Source organism: Carica papaya, chromosome 5 (genome assembly GCF_054855325.1).
Source record: "Carica papaya isolate Zhongbai chromosome 5, ASM5485532v1, whole genome shotgun sequence".
Classification (NCBI taxonomy): Eukaryota; Viridiplantae; Streptophyta; class Magnoliopsida; order Brassicales; family Caricaceae; genus Carica; species Carica papaya.
Window position 1 is genome coordinate 18,480,481 of NC_142313.1, and position 23,526 is coordinate 18,504,006.

At 34.4% G+C, this 23,526-nt stretch overlaps 1 long non-coding RNA gene and 1 other non-coding gene across 3 annotated transcripts; one reads left to right on the top strand and one right to left on the bottom strand.

Moving 5' to 3' along the window:
- Positions 1-7,995: 7,995 nt before the first annotated feature.
- Positions 7,996-11,534, bottom strand: LOC148253813 (uncharacterized). Of its 2 annotated transcripts, XR_015819225.1 has the most exons (3): positions 10,859-11,521; positions 9,443-9,501; positions 7,996-8,494 (listed from the first exon to the last, which is right to left on the bottom strand). It is a non-coding gene; the product is annotated as an uncharacterized LOC148253813 (long non-coding RNA). The 2 variants fall into 2 exon arrangements; XR_015819224.1 differs by having other exon boundaries at positions 9,443-11,534.
- A 6,271-nt stretch (positions 11,535-17,805) lies between these two features.
- Positions 17,806-17,912, top strand: LOC148253814 (small nucleolar RNA R71). The gene has a single exon (XR_015820846.1). It is a non-coding gene; the product is annotated as a small nucleolar RNA R71 (small nucleolar RNA).
- The last annotated feature ends 5,614 nt before the right edge of the window (positions 17,913-23,526 follow it).

The following is a 23,526-nucleotide window of genomic DNA, read 5'->3' on the forward strand; positions in this document are numbered from 1 at the left end:
TGTTTGTTGTTTATCCTCATCATTTCCTATTACGATAATATCATCAATGTATATAAGGAGAGATGTAAATTCCATTGTCTCCTAATGTTTGACAAAAAGATTATGGTCTTTTTGAGTTTACTTAATCCAAATTAATCATCACCCTTACAAACCTATCAAACCATTCTCTTGGTGATTATTTAAGAAAATAAAAAAACCTTCTTTAGTTTACATACATTATTTAGTTTTGCTCCATTATCAAAACTTGATGGAATGTCAATGTAGATCTCTCCTTCTAAATCTCTATGCAAAAGAATATTTTTACATTAAATTGTTGTAATTGATAGTCAAAATTGGCAACTAATGATAACAAAATTTGCATAATCTATTCCATATGTCTATATATAGTCTTCTACTATCATTTTCGTTTTATATCTCTCAATTATGCAATATGCTTTTTATTTGATTGAAAAAACTCATTTGTATTCCACTCTTTTTTTTTTTTGACTTTTTAGTATATTCACCATTTCTTGAGTCTAGTTTTTTTTTTTTCAAGTGTCTGCATTTCTATATACATAGCATTTTTTTTTATTTTTCATTGGATAATGCCTTAGATGTTTGTGTTAGGGATGTACTTATTGTTTAAACTTGTGAGAAATTTTTTTGGATTGATGAGCATTTATCAAATAGCACAAATTATGAGATAAGATAGATGATGTTTAGTGCATTCTTTTGTACCTTTATGAAGTATAATATGTATGTCATTATCAAAGTGTTGTATAAGGTTTATGGAACTTACCTCAATTCTCGGATCAAGGTTAGATTCGTGGGGCTACTTTAATTCAGTATTTGACATCTCCCTCATTGTATGCACCTAAGAAACCTAGATTCTATTATGATCTCTTGAGATGATGAATTTTGAAGATTTTCTTATGGTGGTGAGTTTTCTAGTGGATTCTGAATGTTCTCTTGTGATGATTATTTTGAGGTGTGTGGTAATAGCAGTAGGTTAAAATCGTTATGAATTATGTACCCTTTTCTTCTAATATAGGTTATTCCCAAAGACAAGGTTGGATAAAGTATGATCTTGTTCAATAAATGTGATGCTTGCAAACACATAGAATTTATAAATAGACAAATGATAATATTTATACCCTTTTTGAAAGGAGGAATATCCAATAAATACATATTTTAGGACCCGAGGAGGAAGTTTTCCTCTTTGGTGATAATGAATATCAACACATCTAAATATCTGAGAGCACAGATGGTTTGTGACACTTACTATTGGATAAAACTGTTGAAATATTTAGGAAAATTTTCTAGTCAAGAGCAGTTATAGAAAGATGGTTAATAATGTAGGTTATAAAGACAACTTCACCCTAATATTATTTTCATATGTTGTTTGGGAAGAAAAATGCTATAGTGATAGTTATAAGATGACTATTATTTCATTATGCTACTTTGTTCTGTTGTGGAGTATAGATGGATGATGATTTATGTAGAATTCGTTCCTAATAGAAGAATGAGGAAAGTATGTGATCAAAAAAAGCTTTGGCATTATCGGTACAAAATTTCTTCGTGAATGTTCCAAAGTGGTTTTTTTTTTATCATATTGTAGAACTAGAATATAATATGCCTAATATCAAATTTAAGTTTGAGTAGACATATCAACATGAAAACCATCAAGACTTAGAAATATTATGTATGTAAGATAATTCCCAAATATCATAATGGATTAATGAAAACAGAACAAAACTTTATTTATTATTAGTGAAAAATGTCACACACTTATGTTTTGTAAACTCACATATATCATAATATAAATTTTCATATTCTGAATTCTTAAATAATGAGGGGAAACATCACCTTTAAGATGGAAAAGGATAGGTGCCCAAGTCTTTTATGGTAAAGACAAATCTCATATATGTGGTCGATAGTAATAGTAGAGAATGATCCTCAGGTGCATCCAAATAATAGAACCTATTTCTGCCTTCAGTGCATCCAATTATCTTCCATGAATTCTAATACTGAAAGTCACAATAAGAATAACCAAATATTATTTTGTAATTCAAGTCTTATGATAATTTACTTACTAACATAAAATTAATTCACAATTTGAGGACATGTAATACATATTTAAGGAAAATAGTAAGGTTAAGCTTAGTGTCACGCTTACATGAAATAATATTGAAAGAACCATCTACAACGACAATCTTTCTATTACTTAAACATAAAAGGTATGTATAAAAATATTTATGAGTATTGGTCACATGATATGTGGCTCTTGAGTCTATAATCTAAAAATTCTCAAAGAATTTATTTGAGACTTTTAGTTTCTGTGAGGTAAAAATAATACCTGAGTGTACCAATAAATGGACACTTATTTGTTTCTCTAAGGACTTAAGTTATGTAGTTAGTCTTTTAATCTCCATTTTGAATTTACTAAGATTTGAAATGACAGTGTTTGGGTTTGCTCCAGTAATTTGGCAATATGAGGAAAGCACTCATCTGAGTCAACTCACTAAGTTAATTAAGCGATTCCACCTTGACTTGGCTCGACTTGGATTTAAAAAGGAGTTGTAACATGGATGAACTATGACAAAGATGAGTTGAAGATGATGTCTATGATGATTGTGGCAATTTGGAATTGTGGGGATGACAAGAGTAGCAACAACTTCTATGGCTGACTATGAAGACCAAATGGTGGTGGCAATGGCTGCTTTGTGGTGGTCGATGGTAGGACGGTGGTGGTAAGTTATGAAGGTAGACATCTTTTAGGTTCTTTATTTTGACAATGAATGTCGAATATATTTTATAGAAGAGTTTAGAGAATTCTTAATCTAGGACTCCGATACCATCTAAGAATGAATTTTTTGTTTGACACATATTCCATCAAATATTACAATCCTATTATTCTATGATTGAAAATAAAATAGACAATTACTTATAATTAATTATAAATAGTATAATTATGATATCCTAAATGTTAATTAAGGCATGTGATGTCAGATACTAAAACAGAATTAGGAGTGCATGATAAAAATTATATACAATGGAGCAAATTAATATAAATTATTTACAAATATATGAGTTCTAATTACATATATATAACTGAGGCTAGAAGTGGTTGTAAAATACAATGTCAAAATATAAAAGAGGGCCACTTCTTTCACTATGCTATTGGACTCATCAGAGTACGGGAACGATCATGCACTCAAGTTTTGCGGATCTATGGGATACTCATAAACTTCAATGGGTAGTTCAGTTGGCGATTCCTCATTTTCTTCCTCATCTAGGAGGAGGGCATGGAAAAAGTAAGTTTCATATGCTCAGTAAGAAAAATAATATTTAAATAATATCGTAAGGTTTTAAAGGTGAATTATTTTATTTATTAGAGAAAATATCATGTTAATATAATCAAGATAAACACACAACATACCAGATAATAGAGAAAATCAAATAAATCATGAAATACTCAGATTTTCATATCATATTCCGCAAAGTCATTACAATTTTCATCTCTGAAGGCAGATACAGATTTATGACTATTCATATAGAATGACCAGATCAGATACAAATAACGACAATTTGCTTAGGCACATTTTTAGTTTACCAAACCACGGTACGATCTATGACCATGACCGTACCGACCATATTGGTCCTATCAAATATTCTACAGTCACGATAGTACTTAACCAAAGGTGACCCCTAACAGATATTCGCATCACCACTCTCGTCAGAAGGTACGCCATCATCCACAGGAAGTGACCCTCTTACGTCTTTCCAAATCAGATGGGGGAGAGGAAAAATAGATAGCCTGGATGGGGATAGGGGAACATATATCCTCACATATAAAAAGCCTAATGAGACATTTGATGAATTATGCATGTTAATATAGATACATACTTTGGACAAGTCATGCTTCATTCCACTTTTTTTTTCTTTTTTTTGTTCTTTTTACTTTTTTTCCAGATACCCTTACCGGTTTCATATTATTATAATTACATGCAAATCATTAAGTGTCTATCACTCACATAGCATGCTTGAAATCAAGAACAATTCAACTTATTAAGCCTACAAACATAAGCATGCAAAACAAGCAAAATCACAAAATTATCAATTTAATATTTTCTTTTTGTCTAAAAATATCCCTTAAGAAGTTTAAAGAAATACTAAATTTCTTACTAAAACCTTGATAATCTCTTATACACCATTCTTCTTTTCTTCCTCTCCTTCTCTCTTTAGATCACTTTCTCTCTCTCTCTCTCTCTCTCTCTCTATAATTCTTGAAAGGTGAAAAAATGAAAGTGCGGAGAAAATGAGAAGGAAGGGCCTCTATTTATAGAAAATGGGAGACGTTGGATTTGAGCCAAGTGGTAAAATCTGGTGAATAGAGAGAGAAAAAAATGCTTAGTATGAAAAATAGAGGAGGAAGACCTCCTTTACCGGCAGCCCCGCCAAGAGCGGCGGCATGTCGCCTGAGCTGGGCGGCGTCACACTAACCGAGATGGCAATGGCCTCATCCACCCGACGCATTGCAAGGCTAGCCTGCAGGTGCATTGGATATTTTGTTGTGCGCGCAGACCTACTGTGGCTGGTGCACGCACAGTGTGCAGCGTCTGTCCGCGCCGACTCCCAGACGGCCTGCCTGCACGCTTCAAGACGAGCGCAGGATTGACCCCGTGCTGCGTGCACGGATGGGACATGCGCATTGCGCGCACGTCCTGCACCTATTGCATGCACAATGCATGGGCGCCCACGCGGGCAACCTTTTCCCATTGGATTTTCCCACGGGATTTTCTCTCGTTTTTTCATTTTTCTGAAAATCATTTATTTTTTTTAAATGACGATTAAATAGTTAAATCAAAATAAATTTAGATAAAATAAAATAAAATAAAATAAAATAAAAATTAAGCGCAATGGTGAATGGGATGTTATAATAATTTTCTATTTAACTTGATTTGTCTCATCTTTAACATTCTAATTTATTCTCATTTATAACACCAAGATTTATTTCCTCATTAATATACTGATTTTCTTTTTCTTTAATATCCTAATTTACTTCCTATCTAATACAATGATTTTCTTCCTCTTTAACATAAATCAATCAATTTATTTCTCCCTTGTATTATTTTCATTTCTTTTTTTTTCTTTTCCTTTTTTTTCTTTTTTAATTGATTTTCTTGTCATAATTTACAAAAAATAATAATAATAACACTAACAATAATATCAACAATAAAAATCAAAATTGATCTGAACAAAATTAGAGTATTACTATTGTTCTTTTTTAATTGATTTTTGTAAAAAAAGAAAACAAGGACTACAAATAGTCTAATTTTATTTGAACTAAAAATTAAACACTTTTTTTTATCGTTTTCTTTCTCTTACTTTCATTTTTCTATATTATTTTCATCATTTTATCACATTTTTATCATTTTCTTCTCACTTTCTCTCATTTTCATTTTTATTCTCATTTTCTCTCCCATTTTTCTCACAATCAATCTTTTACTCATATTTTCTCATTATTCTTCTCCTTGAAACTGTCTCTGATGCCTTCTATTTTGAAATTTAAGGCAAACATTTCCTTAGATGTCTTCTTAGATTAAGTGATCTAAAGAGAATCTTTCACTTGTTATTTTCTAATGTCGAAGGATTTAAGACTAATATTTCCTTTATTATGTTTTTATATTGATGGATTTAAGGCTATTGATGTGAGCAAGGATAGTTAAAGGAGACCATTCTCGAAGACACAAGAATCCTTCAAGAAGTAAGATTCCTGGGGGCAATCGAGAACCTGCAAGATTGTTATATTCGAGCACGCAGCAGCAGGTTGCGTGCGAATGATGGCACACCCAAGATTTCACCTGTACCCAAGGGAGGGAGATTTTTCCCATGAGGGCACAAAAGTTTGGATCCTTTAAGGACTCCTGTGAGTCCAAACTTGAGAAGCCTAAGGATTTCGGGCCTAATTGCTTTCACACATCAGCTCAAGTCCAAAATATGCCCATGATTAATCAATAATATGGGCGAGAAAGGCCCGTAGGAATTTACGGGCTTGGTGGATTATAGGACAAGAAGTTGGGCTTTCGGTTGGCTTAAAAAGCACCAAATCTTGGCCCATTCAGTCATGAAAGGCCAAGGCATGTGCCACACACCTGTCCATGTGTGATTTACACATGTGGCCGAGACAAAAAAGGAAGTCTTGTCTACGCGGGATCCCTCATCCCATGAAGAATCCAATTTCTCCTCTACTTCCTCTTCTTGGATCTTGGAGAGTTTAAGTCTAATATGGGTACATCAGTAGATGAGGCAAGAAATTGTCCAAGGACGTATGAACCTGGAGTCCTAGTAAAAGAAGAAGTTGCAGCAAGAAGAGGATTTATTCCCTAGAATCCTAAACTAGAAGAAGACACTTACCCTCCACTCTCTTCTCAAAGCTTGGCCAAGGAAATAATTTTGAGTTTAACTTGAACAAAAAAACCTGAATCCTACACAGCTTAAAAGGTGAAGATTGAGTAGGAATGTTCTTTATCAATAAAGGAGAATCCATAAAGAATTTGGCTAGAGATTCCTAGCTGAACTTTTCATGATAATCCCACTCTAATAAGGCTAGTTTTCAATATTTTGAAAAGGACTCTACAACACCAATAAATTGATTAAATAATACAAGTTCAAGTCAACATAAAGAAGGAAAATCATAGTGGATTCAAACTCTTTTATTACATTTCTATATTAAGTTAAGTCAAGTGTTTGATTAAGATTTTAATGTTTGAGCTTCATTCAAATTTGTAAGGTGAATGCCTATATAAAGGTCACCTCCTAACAATTGTATTCGTAACTTTCAAATCAATAAAATTAATTAGTTTATTGCTCTTAGCTTATGCCAATTGCGAATGAGTGTTCAATCAAGTGAGGTTTCTTTAATTTTCTTGTGCCAAGAAATCGAATCGACTTATTGGATAAGCTCGTGGCATTTTTTCTATTCCACTTTGATTCTTAATTATCTTAATTTGCATTCACAAGTTGAATGTTATTTAAGTAAGAAGAGTTTATTAGGGATTTAAGTTTTTTGCAAGTTAATATTATATAAGGGGTTTTTGATTGCACTGTTGATCCTAGATTCTATATCATTTGGTATTAGAGCTTATGCTTCAAATAAATCTATTATCCTTTTATTTTTTGCCTTGTTATTATTCTAGTAAAAAAATTAAAAATTATCTAGCATTCCTATTGAGTCTAACATTGTGATACAAGTCTCATCCCTAAACCAAGCTTGAGTACCTCGATTCAGTGGAGGTGATTTTGACACTCAACTTGATTGTTAAGAGATTGAAAAGTAAACACGAATAAAAGGGGAGGGAGAGAAATTTTTCACTAACCTTGTGCTTTGCAGATATCTCATTGTATCTTGACCATATGAGAATAGTAGATGTTGTGAAAAATATTGCAAGTGCATAATTCATTAACAAATAATAAAGTGATAAAGTAAGATTGTCGATCCCATAATGACTGATTATTTTTAACTACCAAAATTGGGTTAACTCTAATTTTATTTGAATGATCGAAAGTAGATGAACAAGAATATATAAATCTAAAATTAGAGAAAAGATTGCTTAAATGAAAATTAAATGAGGACTAATCAATAAACTAAAACTTGGGGTTTTGATTTCACCAAGACAATTCATGTTTTTTTAATTATAATTAATCAACATTTATTCCTATGTTGGAAGCAATTTCATGAATATAATTATTAATATTTCTCAAGACTTAACAATTCATCTTATTGAGCTAAATTCCAACACCTCTGTGGTAATTATAAACCCATCAAAATTCATTAAGAGTAAGAAATTCGTATTGCTACATAAATATCTCTATGATAAATTTATGGCATTCCAATTATGGCAAACTCAATTTTCTCCTCTCGATCTCAAATTGAATCTCTAAATCATGCAATAGTTGGCCAGACAATCACACACATTGTGATAAATCATGCAATAAATTGAAACACTTAGCATATTCTGAATTAACGTCAAATTAATTAAAATAAGAAAATATTAACAATCATTATTCGACTACATCGTAGCCCCAGAAAAAGAGTTTAGTTCATGCTTGAAATAACGAACATCCTAACGAAATTATAAACATAGAGTGAAGAAAGAAAAAAAATTAGGATTAAAGATGAGTTTAGAGGCCCAAATTCCTTTTTCCAAATCGAACCTCCTTCTCCACGCTTGCCACTTTCTCTCTCTTTTCTAGCTGGCGACGGTGAGAACCTGGTGTCGTGATGCCAAGTTTGGATTGTTGTCGACCTTAGAGCATCGCGACGCCACAAGCCACCGTCGCAATGTTGGACATTCTGTTTGCTTCATTTTTCTCCAGCTTCTAGCATCACGATGCCACAATCCACCATTGCGACACTGCTCATTCTGTCTTTAGCTTAATTCTTCATCCTAAATTGGCCAAAATTTACTTTCAAACTCCTTCAAATTATGCCGCACCCAATCTTCTTCTCAACCTAAGAAAATAAACACAAAACCAAGTATAGATTCAAAAATAAATTCTCAAAAACCAACAAAATTAGAACGAAAGTATCTAAATCTTGAGTATAAAACTCACTCATCAAATACCCTTAAACTTAACTTTTTGCTAGTCCTCGAGTAAAAGATTGAAAAGAAATACTTAAAAGCAAACTTTTTCACCATGTTCATCTTTTAAGCTTAATAATATTGAAATTCTATTCATTTCTTGCAGTTGTTAGTCAGTTGAAAATTCAAAAGCAATGTTGTCAAATATAAATAAACTATTAGCTCTTATACCCTTCAACAAAATTTGCATAATTCTAACACATAAGTTCCATCTTTAAGTCTCTACTCTTGATTCATAAATTATATTTTGTTTAATATTACCTCTTTGCTACTTCAACCAAGGTAGTAAACTTAACACGATTTACTTTTTCTTTTCAATTTCTTTTCTGGTGAGTGCATTTTATACTCCATCTCACATTTTTACCTAAAAATATTTTTATGACTGAGTGCGTTTTACGCTCCATCTCACCCTTCACATGTTAGCTACTTTGTTTTATTCATTTAAACCTTAGTTTATGATTAGCTAAAAGGTAAAAATCAAACTCACATTTTCTATATCACAAGTGTAATGCCTTAGATTAGGTTCTTATGCAATTGTCCTTATACTGATTAGTTAGAGGAAATAATCACTAATTATTCTACTTATTATTCGTAACATATTCTTTTTTTTAAAGTAATCATAATTAGTCATGATAAAATCTCAATTCCATCATGCTTCACTAACTACTAATGATGAAATGTTTAGTCTTTTATTGTAAAAAAGGGGGAAAAAGGGAAAAATAGTAATTTAAAATATAAAGACCCAATACCCCAAAACATTAGAGTTTGAATTATCCTCAATGTAAAGAAAAAGTTTTTTTTATGAGAAGAGGACATACCTCAGCAAGGACTAAGCATCCTCGCCATCATTCTCTTCATTTTCTTCATCAGTATCATCCTGTAATATTGGCAAAATAAATTGGCGCAGGCGGAAGAGGATAAATAGTACCACCAATATTCAAGATACATTGATTCATCATCTGTGCTAAGGCTTTATTGCACTCTACATTATAAGCATGCATTTGCCTAAGCTCCTGTCGAGTCTCTTGTCATTGTTCACTCTATCTTAGATTAGTATAAGCAACGCTACCAGTTAAGGGACGACGATGAGTTAAGACCTGCCCTCGTTGTTGAAAAGAGCTAGCCCTAACATGTGTAGATTGTTGTGGCTGCTTATACTGCTTCATTGTTAGGGATGCAATTACTTTCATTGGATGCACCAATGCTTTCTATGGTTCCCATTTGAAATTAGTTAGGTTACAAAGGCTAGTGATTAACCCAGGAATAAAAATCCCTCCAAATTTTGAGGATCCACATTCCAATATGGAATGCGATATGACTTGCCCCACATCTATGGACATGTCTTTTGCAAGTGCATATAACAAGATAGCTCGTTCCTTGGTCACTTCACTCGTGAGAAATATACATCATTCTTGCAGTAACAAAGTAATACCATGCTTTATTGGATCAGGTCAAAACACTTGCGTTACAATGATTCGGTTCACCACTTGTCATTGTCTTCCATTTTGTTCCCAGCACACATAGTGTGTTAATTACGTCATTCAAGTTGACATGGTCCTGTGCATAAACTGAGGACTCATCCATCTCTACATCTAGGGTAGAGTAGTATTTGTTAATCACTTTTGGAGCAAAAGATACCCCTTTTTTTCAAATAAATACCACTCGTTTTTTATGAGTGATTGCATTATAGTAGAATTCTTTAACAACTGGACAACACCAGCTTGAAGGAAGCACAAAATTTAAACCACCCTTGCCTTTCAATATTCGACTACAAGGGACGACTGTAATCTTCTAAAATGAACCCTCTCTTTTGAATCACTTGCTTATTAATCAATACTCTTATATGATGATCGTACACAGCTGCAGTTTTAAAGATGTCGGGGTCAAACTCTAAAGATTCTGGTGCTGGCCTTTTCTGCTTCTTAGAGGAACTTGGTGTTGAACATTTTAGGGCCATGGATGAGGGTAATCAATGACAAGTACAATAGAAACACACAGTTTCTCAACCATCAAAGTATGAATAAACACCAAACTTTACATTCCAATCAACTTCTCCCAAATCCAAACCAAAAATTAACACTAGTCTACGACCAATTCTCTTAAGCAATTTTACAAACACTTGGTGCTCACTTCAAGTTCCCGGTAAAATAAAAAATATTTTCTAAAATTTCTCAAAAGTCATTAAATTCCAAAAACTCAACCCAAAACTCAAACCTCAATGTTTAGAGACTTACTTATTGAGAAGAGATTCCAAATCCGATGTTATGGTGAAGAAATCCATGTGAAAACCTCCAAAACATCTTCTTAGAGTTGCCTAATGTAAACACCAATGCCGATCATATTCTGGCAAGAATCTGGCCACAATTTTCCTTTAGTGATGGTGAATTAATTTATGGAGAGTGATGTTTGGGTATTTGATGGAAAAAGAAGATGACTAAGAGGTGGTGGAACCTTAGATGTGAAGAGAGGAAGAGAAAAGGGTAAATAGAACATATGGGTGTTTTAAGATCCCAAAATTCGAATGAACCTGTATTTTTTTAGTCTTTAAATCCAAGACCTTGTCATCGCGATGCTAGTTTTTCTTTTGCTACTTGCTAAGCTAGCTCCTAAAAGTGCTTATTTTATAGTCTTCAGCCTGACTTTCTTCTTAGTAGATCACTCCAAATCTGCAAAATTAATGGTAGACTTCGAGATATCTGCTCCACCATCAATATATGCCTTTAATCTTTGCCCATTCATTTTAAATGTGCCTTTTTGCTCATGATGAAGCTCCACAGCACCACTGTAAATGGTCCAAACCATCTAGACTTGAGCTTTCCAGGAAATAGCCTTAAGCATCAGTTGTAAAGCAACACCTTTTATCCTAGAATGAATTCTTGGTGCAAGATACGTTTGTCATGCCACTGTTGTAACACCTTGCCCATTGTTGTACTTAATTAATTTAGAAAATCCTATTTATTTGGGTCTTTAAGCCGCATTGAACTCATTTAATTTACTCTATAAATTATTATCATAATACGTGAATTTTACTAATTTTTAATTATTTTGATTTTATTTAATTTTAATATTGCATTAATTTTATTTTATTTCAGTACAAAAAAATGAAATTTTAGAAAAACGGCAAAATGAGAGAAATCCTGTGAAAAAATACCATAGGGAAGGGGAACTGCCCACGCAGGTGCCTGCACACTGTGCACACGCACAGCAAGCGTGGGACGTGCGCACAGAACACATGTCCCATCTGTGTGCGTGGCGTGGGTTCAACCTAGCTTGTGCCGACAAATGCCGCACACTGTATGCGCACCGTCCGCACAGCAGCCCTGCACGGTCAGGCCCCTGTGCGCTTGGGGCCTACGTGCAGTAGGCCTGTGCGCGCAGTGCCCAGCGGGCCTAGACCTTACGCGCGCGTAGGCTAGCCCCTATGCGTGCGATAGGGAGGGCCGTGTGCTTGCAAGCTAACCTGTAGCGCACTAGGTGGGCCACTATTTCCTCAGGCAGTGTGCCGCCATCACCTCGGATAGTGCGCCGCTGCCGTTGGCGGAGGAGACTTTCCTCCATCATTTTTGTGTTTGTAGGTCTAATAAGTTGATTTTTTTTTTGTTTCAAGCATACTATGTGATTTATTAAAACTTGATGATTTGCATGTAATAGAAATAATATAAAGTCGGTATTGTTACCTGGAAAATAAAAGAAACAAAAGAAAAGAAAAAAAGAAATATGGAATGAAGCATGAATAGTTCGAAGTATGTATCTGTATTGTCATGTATAATGATTCAAGTATTTCGTTAGACTTTTTATCTATGAGGGGTATCTGTTCCCCTAATCCCATCCGAGGTATCTATTTCCTCCTTCCCCATATGGTCTAGAAAGATATAAGAGGACCACTCTCTGTATATGACGGCGTACCCTCTGATGAGAGTGGTGACACAAATATCTATTAGGGGTTACCTTTGGCTAAGTACTAGCATGACTATAGAATATCTGATAGAACCACTATGATCGGTATGACCGTGGTCATAGATCATACCATAGTTTGGCAGGCCGAAAATGTGCCTAAGCAAATTATCTTTATCTGTATATGATCTGGTCATTCTACATAGGTAGTTGAAAATCTATATATGCCTTCAGAGATGGAAGTTGTAACGACTTCGTGAAACATGATGCAAAAATTTGAGTATTTCATGATTTATTTGATTTTCTCTATTATTTGGTATGATATGTGTTTGTTTTGCTTCTATTAACGTGTTATTTTCTCTAATAAATAAATTATTTTCATAATATAAGATAGGTCTACAAAGTAGCCAAATATTAAGTATTTATGTTAGACTACTTCATTTTTAAAACCTTACGAGGTTATTTAAATAATATTTTTTTTACTGAGCATATGAAACTCGCTCTTTTCATGTTCCCCCAGATGAGGAAAAAAATGAGGAACCACAATCTGACCTATCTATTGAAGTTTATGAGGATCCCCTGGATCCACAAAACTTGAGTGCATGATCGTTCCCGCACTCTAATTAGTCTAATAACATAGTGAAAGAAGTAGCCTTTTTTTGTATTTTGACTTTGCAGCCACTTCTGGCCTTAATTATATGTATGTAATTGAAACTCATATATATTTATAAGGGATTTGTGTTAATTTGTTTCGTTGCATAAAATTTTATCATGTACTTGTAATCATGTTTCTGTATCTGACACCCATATGTATTCGAGATGTCACAACTTCTTCATGTGCTCTTTGTATAACTTGGCAATCTCATATGCTTCTTGATGGAACTCGTCCATATCATTTAGCTGTAATAACCTCTTTTCACCAGCTGTTTGGATATCGAAATTCAACTTTTTAATGGCCCAATAGCCACGATGCTCTAGTTCGATGGGTATGTGGCAAGCTTTTTCGAACACCAATCGGTATGGTGACATTCTATTAGGTATTTGATAGGCTGCTCTGTATGCCTAAAGAGCATCACCTAGTTTTTTCGGCCAATCCCTTCTATTCGAACTCATCGTTTTCTCCAAGATCCACTTTAACTCTTTATTGGAGATTTTAACCTAACCACTCGTTTTCGGGTGATAAGCAGTTGTAATTTTGTGCGTGACTCCATATTTAGCCAAAAGAGACGCAAGCTCTTATTATAAAAGTGTCTTCCCTCATCGTTGATAATTGCTTGTGGAGCTCCAAAATGAGTGAAGATATTCTTACACAAGAAATTTATGACCACTGTGGAATCATTAGTTGGTAAAGCTATAACTTTAACCCATTTAGAAACATAATCGACAAGTAAAAAAATGTAGAGATTGTTGAATGACGGTGGAAAAGGACCCATAAAATCAAGTCCCCAAACATCTAACAACTTAACTTCCAAGATGTTATAGAGAGGCATCTCATGTTAACGGGAAATGTATCCTATTTGTTGGCATCAATCACATGTAGCAACATAAACTTGAGCATCTTTAAATAATGTTGGCTAATAAAAACCTGGTTGAAGAATCTTTGTTGTAGTTTAGTTGGTTCAAAAATGACCACCATATTTAGAATAATGGCAATGATGCAAGGTATTCATCATTTCTTCATTTGGTGCACATCTCCTGACGATTTGGTCCGAACAATGCTTGTACAAGAATGGATCTTCTCAATAGTAATGTTTGACGTCAAACAAGAACTTCTTCCTTTGTTGCCTCGATTGATATGGAGAAAAACCTTACTGGCTAAGTAATTAACAAAATCTGCATACCAAAGAAGCTTAACAGTGCTTACGGTGAAAAGTTGTTCATCTGGGAAAGTCTCATTAATCAACGGTTCATTATCCACATTATTTTAGCTTTTTCCAATTGAGATAAATGATTAGCAACTAGATTCTTTATGCCTTTTTTATCTCAAATCTCTAAGTTAAACTCTTATAATAGTAGCGCCCACCGAATTAACCGAGGGTTTGACATCCTTTTTCTCTACTAAATACTTGATAGTGGAATGGTTGGTATAGATGATGACTTTAGTTCCAATCAAGTATGACGAGAATTTGTCAAAAGCAAACACAACTGCTAATAATTCCTTTTTAGTGGTGGCATAATTAAACTGGGCATTGATTAGAGTTTGACTTGCATAATAAATGGCGTGAAAACACTTACCCCGTCATTGGACCAAGACTGCTCCAATAGCATAATCGCTAGCATTTTTCATTAGCTCAAAGAGTAAACCCAATCTAGAGCGATAATAACAGGAGTTGACACTAAAACTGTCTTCAAAAATTTGAAAGCCATCTAACGCTCTTCATCAAACTTGAGTGGTACATCCTTCACAAGAAGATTATAAAGAGGCTTTGTAATCTTAGAAAAATCTTTAATGAAGCAACAATAGAAGCCGTCATGTCCAATAAAACTCTTAATACCTTTTACCGATGTTCGTTGTGGCAGATTCTCAATAGTCTCAATTTTTGCATGATCTGCTTCAATCCCATTTGTTGAGACTCGATGACTGAGAACGACGCCCTCTTGTACCATAAAATGGCTTTTCTCCCAATTCAGAACTAAATTTTTTTCTTCACATCGCTTCAAAACAAGAGATAAATTTTCCAAGCACGAATCAAAAGATGTGCCAAAAACTGAGAAGTCATCCATAAATACCTTAATGAAGTGCTCCACCATATCAAAAAATATTGCCATCATACACTTTTGAAAAGTTACCGGTGCATTGCACAATCCAAATGACATTCTTCGGAAAGTGAATGTGTCATAGAGACATGTAAAAGTAGTCTTCTCTTGATCCTCCAATGCTATAGAGATTTGATTGTAGCCAAAATAACCATATAAGAACAATAGAAAGCATGATTGGCCAACCTGTCCAACATCTAATCAATGAATGGTGATGGGAAGTGGTCTTTTCTTGTAGCTTTGTTGAGCTTCCTGTAATCAATACACACCCTTCAACTAATAATTATTTTAATGGGGATCAATTCATTTCTTTCATCAGTCACCACTGCCACCCCTCCTTTCTTAGGCACTATTTGCACAAGACTAACCCAAGCACTATTAGAGATAGGATAAATAATACTTGCATCAAGAAGCTTCAATATTTCTGCTCTCACCACCTCCTTCATATTTGGGTTTAACGGGTGTTGATGTTCTATGGATGGTCTATAACTATCCTCCATCACAATTTTGTGCATATAATAGGACAAGCTAGTTCCCTTGATGTCTGCTACTGACCACCTTAAAGTAGTTTTATGGTTCTTTATCACTCGTAACAACTTATCCTCTTGTTCTTTATTCAGAGAAGATGAGATAATAACAAGAAGAGTGGATGCTTCTCCTAAACAAGCATATTAAAGATGGTATGGGATTTGCTTGAGCTCCAACACCAGTGGCTTTTCACTGGGTAGTAGTGGTCTAGGTTTCCCTTCCCCCAAATCTTTGAAAGGTCGCTTAATATATATCGATCGTGTAGCTTTGAACTGATTCACATATTTTAATATTGCAATATCTTCACTATCGATATCCCCAACTAAACATGCTTTTAATGGATCAACTAGGTAACTTTTTTGAATTGCTTCCTCAATATATTTTTTTGCACTGTCTGCCCACAAACAACTATCCACATCATTTGGGTACTTCATTGCTTTGAATACATTAAAGGTTACCTACTCTTTTTACACTCTTAAAATAAGCTACTTATTTTGCACATCTATAAAAGTTCTTCTCGTAGCTAAGAACGGTCTACTAAGAATAATATAAATTTCTCAGTCTTTCTCCATGTCAAGAACAATAAAATCTGCTAGGAAGAGAAATTTATCTACTTTCACCAAGACATCTTTAATAATCCCTCATGGATATTTAATAAATCAATCAGCAAACTGTAAAGAGACTATTGTTGGCTGTACTTCTTCAAGACCCAATTTCTTATCTACTAAAAAAAGGCATCAAATTAATACTCACTCCAAGATCACAAAGAGCTTTTTCAAAATGAGAGTTCCTAATAGTGCAAAGAATGGTGAAACTTTCAGGATCCTTAAGCTTCGGGGGAAATTTATTTTGTAAAATGGCACTAGACTCCTTAGTAAGTGCAAATGTCTCATATTCCTCTAGCTTTCTCTTGTTTGAGAGGATTTCTTTCATAAACTTGACATAGCTAGGCATATACTCTAAAGCATCTGATGGAATGTTGAAATGTAATTTCTTAAAAATATTTAGGAACTTAGAGAACTACTTATCCAATTTCTGTTTATGGAACCTATGAAGATTTGGAATAAGAGTAACATATAGTGGAGGGTTGTTCGGGAAGAGCTTTGACTTAGGCTTTTTAACCTCTCTCCTGACTTGTTTTTGAATCATCTAAAAATGTTCATGTTTGCAGTTCAACTGGCTGCGTGGTTTCAACTATTTCTTTACTCAACTCTGTTAACTCCTTGCCACTACGAAGAGTAATAGCTTTCACTTGCTCTTTTGGATTCTTCTCAGTGTTACTCAGTAGAGAACCTTACGGTCTTTGAGTAATTTCATAAAGTTAACCTAATTGAAGCTCCAAATTTCAAATAGATGTTGCTTTACTTTGAATACTAATTTCTTGCCCTTGAAGCGTAGAATATGTTCTTGTCATAAACTGATTAGTATTGACTGTGAGCTGGGCGAGAACATCTTCTAAAGACACTTTTGGTTGTCGAGGTTGGAATTGAGGTTGATGCTCAACTAGTGGCTTCATCACATTCTACTTATTCCTCCAAGAAAGATTTGGATGATTACACCGACCTTGATTGTAAGTGTTGAAGTGTGGATTATTCTACATGTTGAAATTTCCCATAAAATGAGCTTACTCTGGTTGAGATGGAGAAAATGGATTTCCAACTTAGCATTCAGAACTAGAATGAGGTCCATTACATAAGTCACAGACCTCTAGTGGAGTGTGAATAACACTAGCATTAGTAGTTAACAAACCAAGTTACCTTGATAAAATGGCAACTTGAGCTGTGATAGCGGTGAGAGATCTACCTCATGAATTTCCAAAGCCTGCTTTGGTGTATTATGCTTAGTTGGCCATTGATAAGTATTTGCTGCCATCTTTTCTAACAAAGCATAGGCTTCTTTGTGTGTTTTACTCATTAAAGCTCCTCCAGCTGCTACGTCAACTAGAGTTCTGGTTGAATTTCCAAAACCATTGTAAAAAGTTTTGACCTATAACCATTTAGGAAGTCCATGAAGTGGGCATCTTCTCATCATATCCTTAAATCTCTCCCGTGCATCATAAAGAGACTCCATGTCATACTGCAAAAAAGTGGTGATCTCATTCCTCATTTTTGTTGTTTTGGCTGGTGGAAAGAATTTTGCCAGAAATTTCTCAGCAAGGATATTCCATGTAGTGATTGATCCAACCAGAAAAGAGTTCAACCAACTCTTAGCCTTGTCCCCTAATGAGAACGGGAACAATCTTAGCCTAATTGTATTAGTTGAGACATTGTTGTGTTTAAATATCTCATAAATTTTGAGAAAAGTGGCTATGTGAGCATTGGGGTCATCATTAGGTAAACCACTGAATTAATTGGCTTGCACCATCCATATGATAACCGGCTTGATCTCAAAATTATTAGCATCAACTGTGGGCGTCGAATGGCAGAAGTAGCCACATTAACCATGGGTAGAGCATAGTCTCTAAGTTCTCAATTATTTTTTTTGCTCACAACTTTTGTATTGTCTTGACTGTCAGCCATGGCTTCTTGAGGTTGTCTAGAAGTGTTTCTCATTTCTTTTCTATTACAACGACAAGTTCGCTCAATTTTCAAGTCAAGAGGAAATAAATTCTCACTTTCAAAATGCCTCATGCACCTAAGAAAACACATGAGGAGTCAAAATATGAAAAACTGTAAATAACAAAAAATAAAATTCAAATTAAAACTAGAGTTATGATTGATATTAATAATAAAAAATCAGTCCTCGACAATGGCACCAAAAAATTATCATGGAAAATATTTTAAGTACACAATATCGTTAACAAGTAATAAAGTGATAGAGTAAGATTGTTGATCCAGCAAGGACTAATTATTATTAACTACTGAAATTAGATTAACTCTAATTTTATTTAAATGGTCCAAAATAGATGAAGAGGAATATATAAATCTAAAATTAGAGGAAAGATTGCTTAAATGAAAATTAAATAAGGACTAATCAATAAACTAAAATCTAGGGTTCCGAGTTCACCAAGACAACTCATGCTAAATTTTCTTAATTCTAATTAATCAATATTTATTCCTATACTTGAAGTAAATTTTACAATTATAATTATTAATCTTTCTCAATAGACTTAACAATTCATCTTAATGAGCTAATTTCTATATCTCTGTGGCAATTATAAACCCATTAAAATTCATTAAGAGCAAGAAATTCGTATTGCTACACAAATCTCATAAATATCTCTATTCTATGATAAATTTATAGCATTCTAATTATGACAAACTCAATTTTCTCCTCTCGACCTCAAATTGAATCTATAAATCATGTAATATTGGGTAGACAATCACACGCATTAAACATAAATTGAAATACTCAGCATATTCTGAATAAACATCAAATTAATTAAAATAAGAAAATATTAACAATCATTTGCTGGCTACATTGTAGCCCAATAAAAAGAGTTTAGTTTATGCTTGAAATAACAAACATCCAATCGAAAGTATAGACATAGAGAGAAGAAAGAAGGAAAACTAGGATTAAAGATGAGTTTAGAGGCCCAAATTCCGTTTCTGAATTGATTTTCATTCTTCTCCACACCTGCCACTTTCTCTCTCTTTTCTCTCTGCCAAAAGGTCCAGATCGTAACCCTAAACATTTCTATTTATATTCATTTGTTCGTAAGGGCATAATTAGAATAAAAAATTTTTAATTCAGAATTTCTCGCATTAGCATTGGGACGGTGAAAATTTGGCGTTGCGATGCCAAGTCTGGAATGATGTCGACCTTAGAGCGTCATAACGCCATAAGCCATCATCGTGATGCTGGACATTATGTTTTCTTCCTTTTTCTTCAGCTCTTGGCATCGTGACGCCACAATCCACTATTGCAACGTTGATCATTATGTCCTCAGCTTAATTCTTGATATGAAATTGGCTAAAATTTGCTTTCTAACTCCTCTAAATTACTCTGCACCCAATCTTCTTCTCAACCTAAGAAAATAAACACAAAACCAAGCATAAATCCAAAAGTAAATTCTCAAAAACCAACAAAAGAAGAATGAAGTATCTAAATCATGAGTATAAAACTCACTCATCAATAGACCCACCATCATGGAAAAACAACTAGAGGACATATTCACCAAACTAAGTCTAGCAATTGTAGACCTAGCCGCTGTGATTGAAGGGCGAGACTAGAGAAGGAATAATAGCCCACCCAGGCGCCACCCATCTCCGAAAGAGACTGGATCTTGTGATGATAATCTGGGTTATAGGAGAGATTACCAGAAGGAGAAAGATGGAGACATCAATTCTATCAAGATGCAGATACCACTATTCTAAGGTAAGACGGATGATGATGCTTATTTTGAGTGGGAATAGAAGGTAGAACACACTGCCGCAACTATAGTGAAGAAAAGAAGGTAAAGTTGGTAGCTCTTGAATTTAAAGATTATGCACTAGTATAATGGGATTAATTGACTGCTCTTAGGAGGCGTGATGGAGATGAACCTATTTCAACATCAAAAGAGATGAGATCCATCATGAGGACGAGATTTGTATCGTCTTAATTTAACAGGGATTTGCACCAGAAGCTACAACGCTTGACTTAGGGTTTTAAGTCAGTGGAAGACTACCATAAAAAGATGGAGGTCACAATGATCATGGTAGGTATTTATAAGAGTTTTTAAGCCACTGTGGCTCAATTTTTAATGGCATAAACAAAGAGATTGCCAACATTGTGGAATTACAACACCACATAGACTTGGAAGATATGGTTCAGATGGCCACTAGGATTGAGAGATAGTTGAAGTTCAAGGGGTCCTCCAGAGGAATGACCAACTCCACCCTTAAATTCAGTTCTAGATGGCCAAAGAGAGATGAGTGTAAGAAGTTTGAAGAAAAGCAAAGTAGGCTACTCTCCACTAAACAAAAAGGTAATCTTAAAACGCATTCTTCTACTCAAAAGTATAACACTGTTAAATGCTTAGGATGTTTTACTCAAAAGTATAACATTATTAAATGTTTCGGATGTTTTAGGATTGGACACATAACATATGAGTGCCCCAATTAGAAAGTTATATTGATGAGGGATAATGGAGAGATAGAAAGTGTCAGTGACAGTGACAGTGACCTTAATAGCATGCCACTATTAGAAGATTAGGAAGAAAACATAGCTTCACTAGTGTAGGGAGATGTCAGAAGATAATGATCAGAGGGAAAACATTTTCCACACTAATTGTCTCATTGATGGGTGTTGAATTCACTAAAAATAAAATTTTAATTAATCAATAAAACAATATTGTAGTAGTGGTAAGAAGGGTCAAATCCATAGAGAATTAAAAACTAATTTTTTTCCTTGACCAACGAACGAAGAGTAAACAAAATGGAATTTTTATAGATTTAACATCAATGTAAAATATGAAATAGGAATATAAATTAAATTCTTGGCTGCAAGTTAGAAATTAAATCAATTCTAAGAATGATTCCTAGTCAACGAAATAACTAGCTCCAGTAACTTAGTTGATCATAGATGCTAGGATTCGTTTTATCCAAAATATGGCAAATTAGTTTTAGTTGTCAAAAACGTTCCAACAACAAATCCTTCTTATTCCTAAACCAACTAAGAAATGGTTGTTAGTTGGTTCTTTGCTACCAAACAATCCTAGGAACGTCCACATAATTTAACTTGTCAACGACCTTGACAGCTAGAAGGACCTGATTCAAGTTGTCGGATTCATCTGCGTGAACCAGTCAACTAGATTACTTATCTCTTCAGTGCTGCACTGATCGCTATTAGGTGTTGAAACCACTCAAACAATTAGGGATTTGAGGAGTTCAAGTAGCTGCTTGCAATTTCTCTTCACGTATGATGGGCCCTATTCAAACGGATTCAACACAACAAATATATATGTGCAAAAAGTAAATAAATACCAGCTCTAAAATAAAACTCAGATTAATTCAATTAGATCTCACAAATACATTGCTGGAGTTTTCTAAATCTATCAATTAGGAAAAGAAAATAAATCAGCCACTCATGGTGGACTTTTTAACACAAATGAGTTTTTAAAGAGTAAAGAAAAGAAGAAATATGAAAAAAAAAAAATTACAGAAGCAGCAAAAGCTGCTATCTACGGCATCAAGAAGAAGAGAGGTTCTGAACCTCCTTGGCATCTGCGATTTTATAACCAATAAGGCTAGGGTTTTTTTTCTTTTATTGATCAGGATGTTTTTTCTTAATTTTTGGCTTATCTCTAAGTTTTTAAAATAATCTCTCCTTGATTTTTTGGCCCCAAATCTTGACTAGAATGAGATCTTTTCTAGATTTAAAAAGTATGCATTTTCATTTAAGTCAGCTGTTGTGCGCGACTCTTAACCTTGCTCAAGGCTAAATTGTCTATTGCTGGACCTGAGCCTTACCCAAAGCTTGTTTTTAGGCTGATGTCTCTTTTCACAAACTCTTCCTCTTTTCATGTTGTTTTTCCTCGTTTCATCCTTACATCCTGTCTTGCAATAAAACATTGAAAATAACTCGAATTAGATAGCATACCATCAAGTTTAAAAACTGAAAATTGGGTGATAATAATGTCGTTTTAAGGCATTATCATGCGTTAATGGCAAGTTATGTAACATGATTATTAATAGAGAAGTTGCACTAATGTGATCAGTAAATTGCTTGTAAACATATTAGTGTTAGCTTGCATAAAACACCCAATCGTTATAAGTTACACTGGTTGAATGACAGCAGGGAAACCAGATTTACAAGGCAAGTTAAACTACCATTCTCCTTTGGTAAATATGAAGATGAGGTATGCTGTGATGTTGTGCTTATGCATGTAGGTCATATATTAGTTAGGAGACCATAACAGTATGAAAAGAAAGTCAATTATGATGGGGAAGAATCAGTATTCCTTGTATCTAAATGGCTTAAATCATGTTTTTATACCATTGTCCCGAAAGGAGGTGTATGAAAACCAGATCAAGATCAAGAAGTCTTTTGATGAGTTTGTAAGAAAAGAAAAAAAGGCAGAAAAGAGAAAGAGTGGCCTAAAGAGAGATTGTGAGATAAAAGAGTCTTTGTACAAAAAGGCCCAAGTGTACTTTAGTACAAGGGGGACTATTTTAACCCTTATTTATCTTATTTATCTTTGCAAGAAATTATTAATCAAAATAGTACAAATTCAATGGTGAATCCTTTTGAAAAAGAGGAGGATGATGTGAGTAAGAAAAACTAAAGGAGACCATTCTCAACACAAGAATCTCGCAAGAAATAGGATTCCCATGGATAGCTAGAAACTAATGAGATAGCTACCCGTGCGCTCGCAACATCATGGGCAATAGGCTACACACGAATGCCTGTAGTAGGAGGGCCACGCACGCGAATACGCACACATAGCCCCACGTGTACGAAGGCACGCCCCGTATTTTACCTGCACACAGGGGAGGGGGATTTTCTCTGCGAGAGCGAAAAGTTTAAATCTTTTAAGGATTCTAGCGAGTTCATACTTGAGAAGCCTAAGGATTCTGGCCCTAATTATTTTCATACATCAGCTCAAGTCCAAAATAAGCCCAAAATTAATAAAAAAAAATATGGGTTTAAAAGGCCCAAAAGAGTCCGCGGGCTTGGTGGGTTGTAGGATAAGAAGTTATGTTTAGGGTTGGCCCGTTCAGTCTTGAAGGCTCGAGGCGTGTGCCACATGCTTGGCCATGTGTGATTCATACAAGTGGCTAAGAGAAAATAGGAAGGGAGG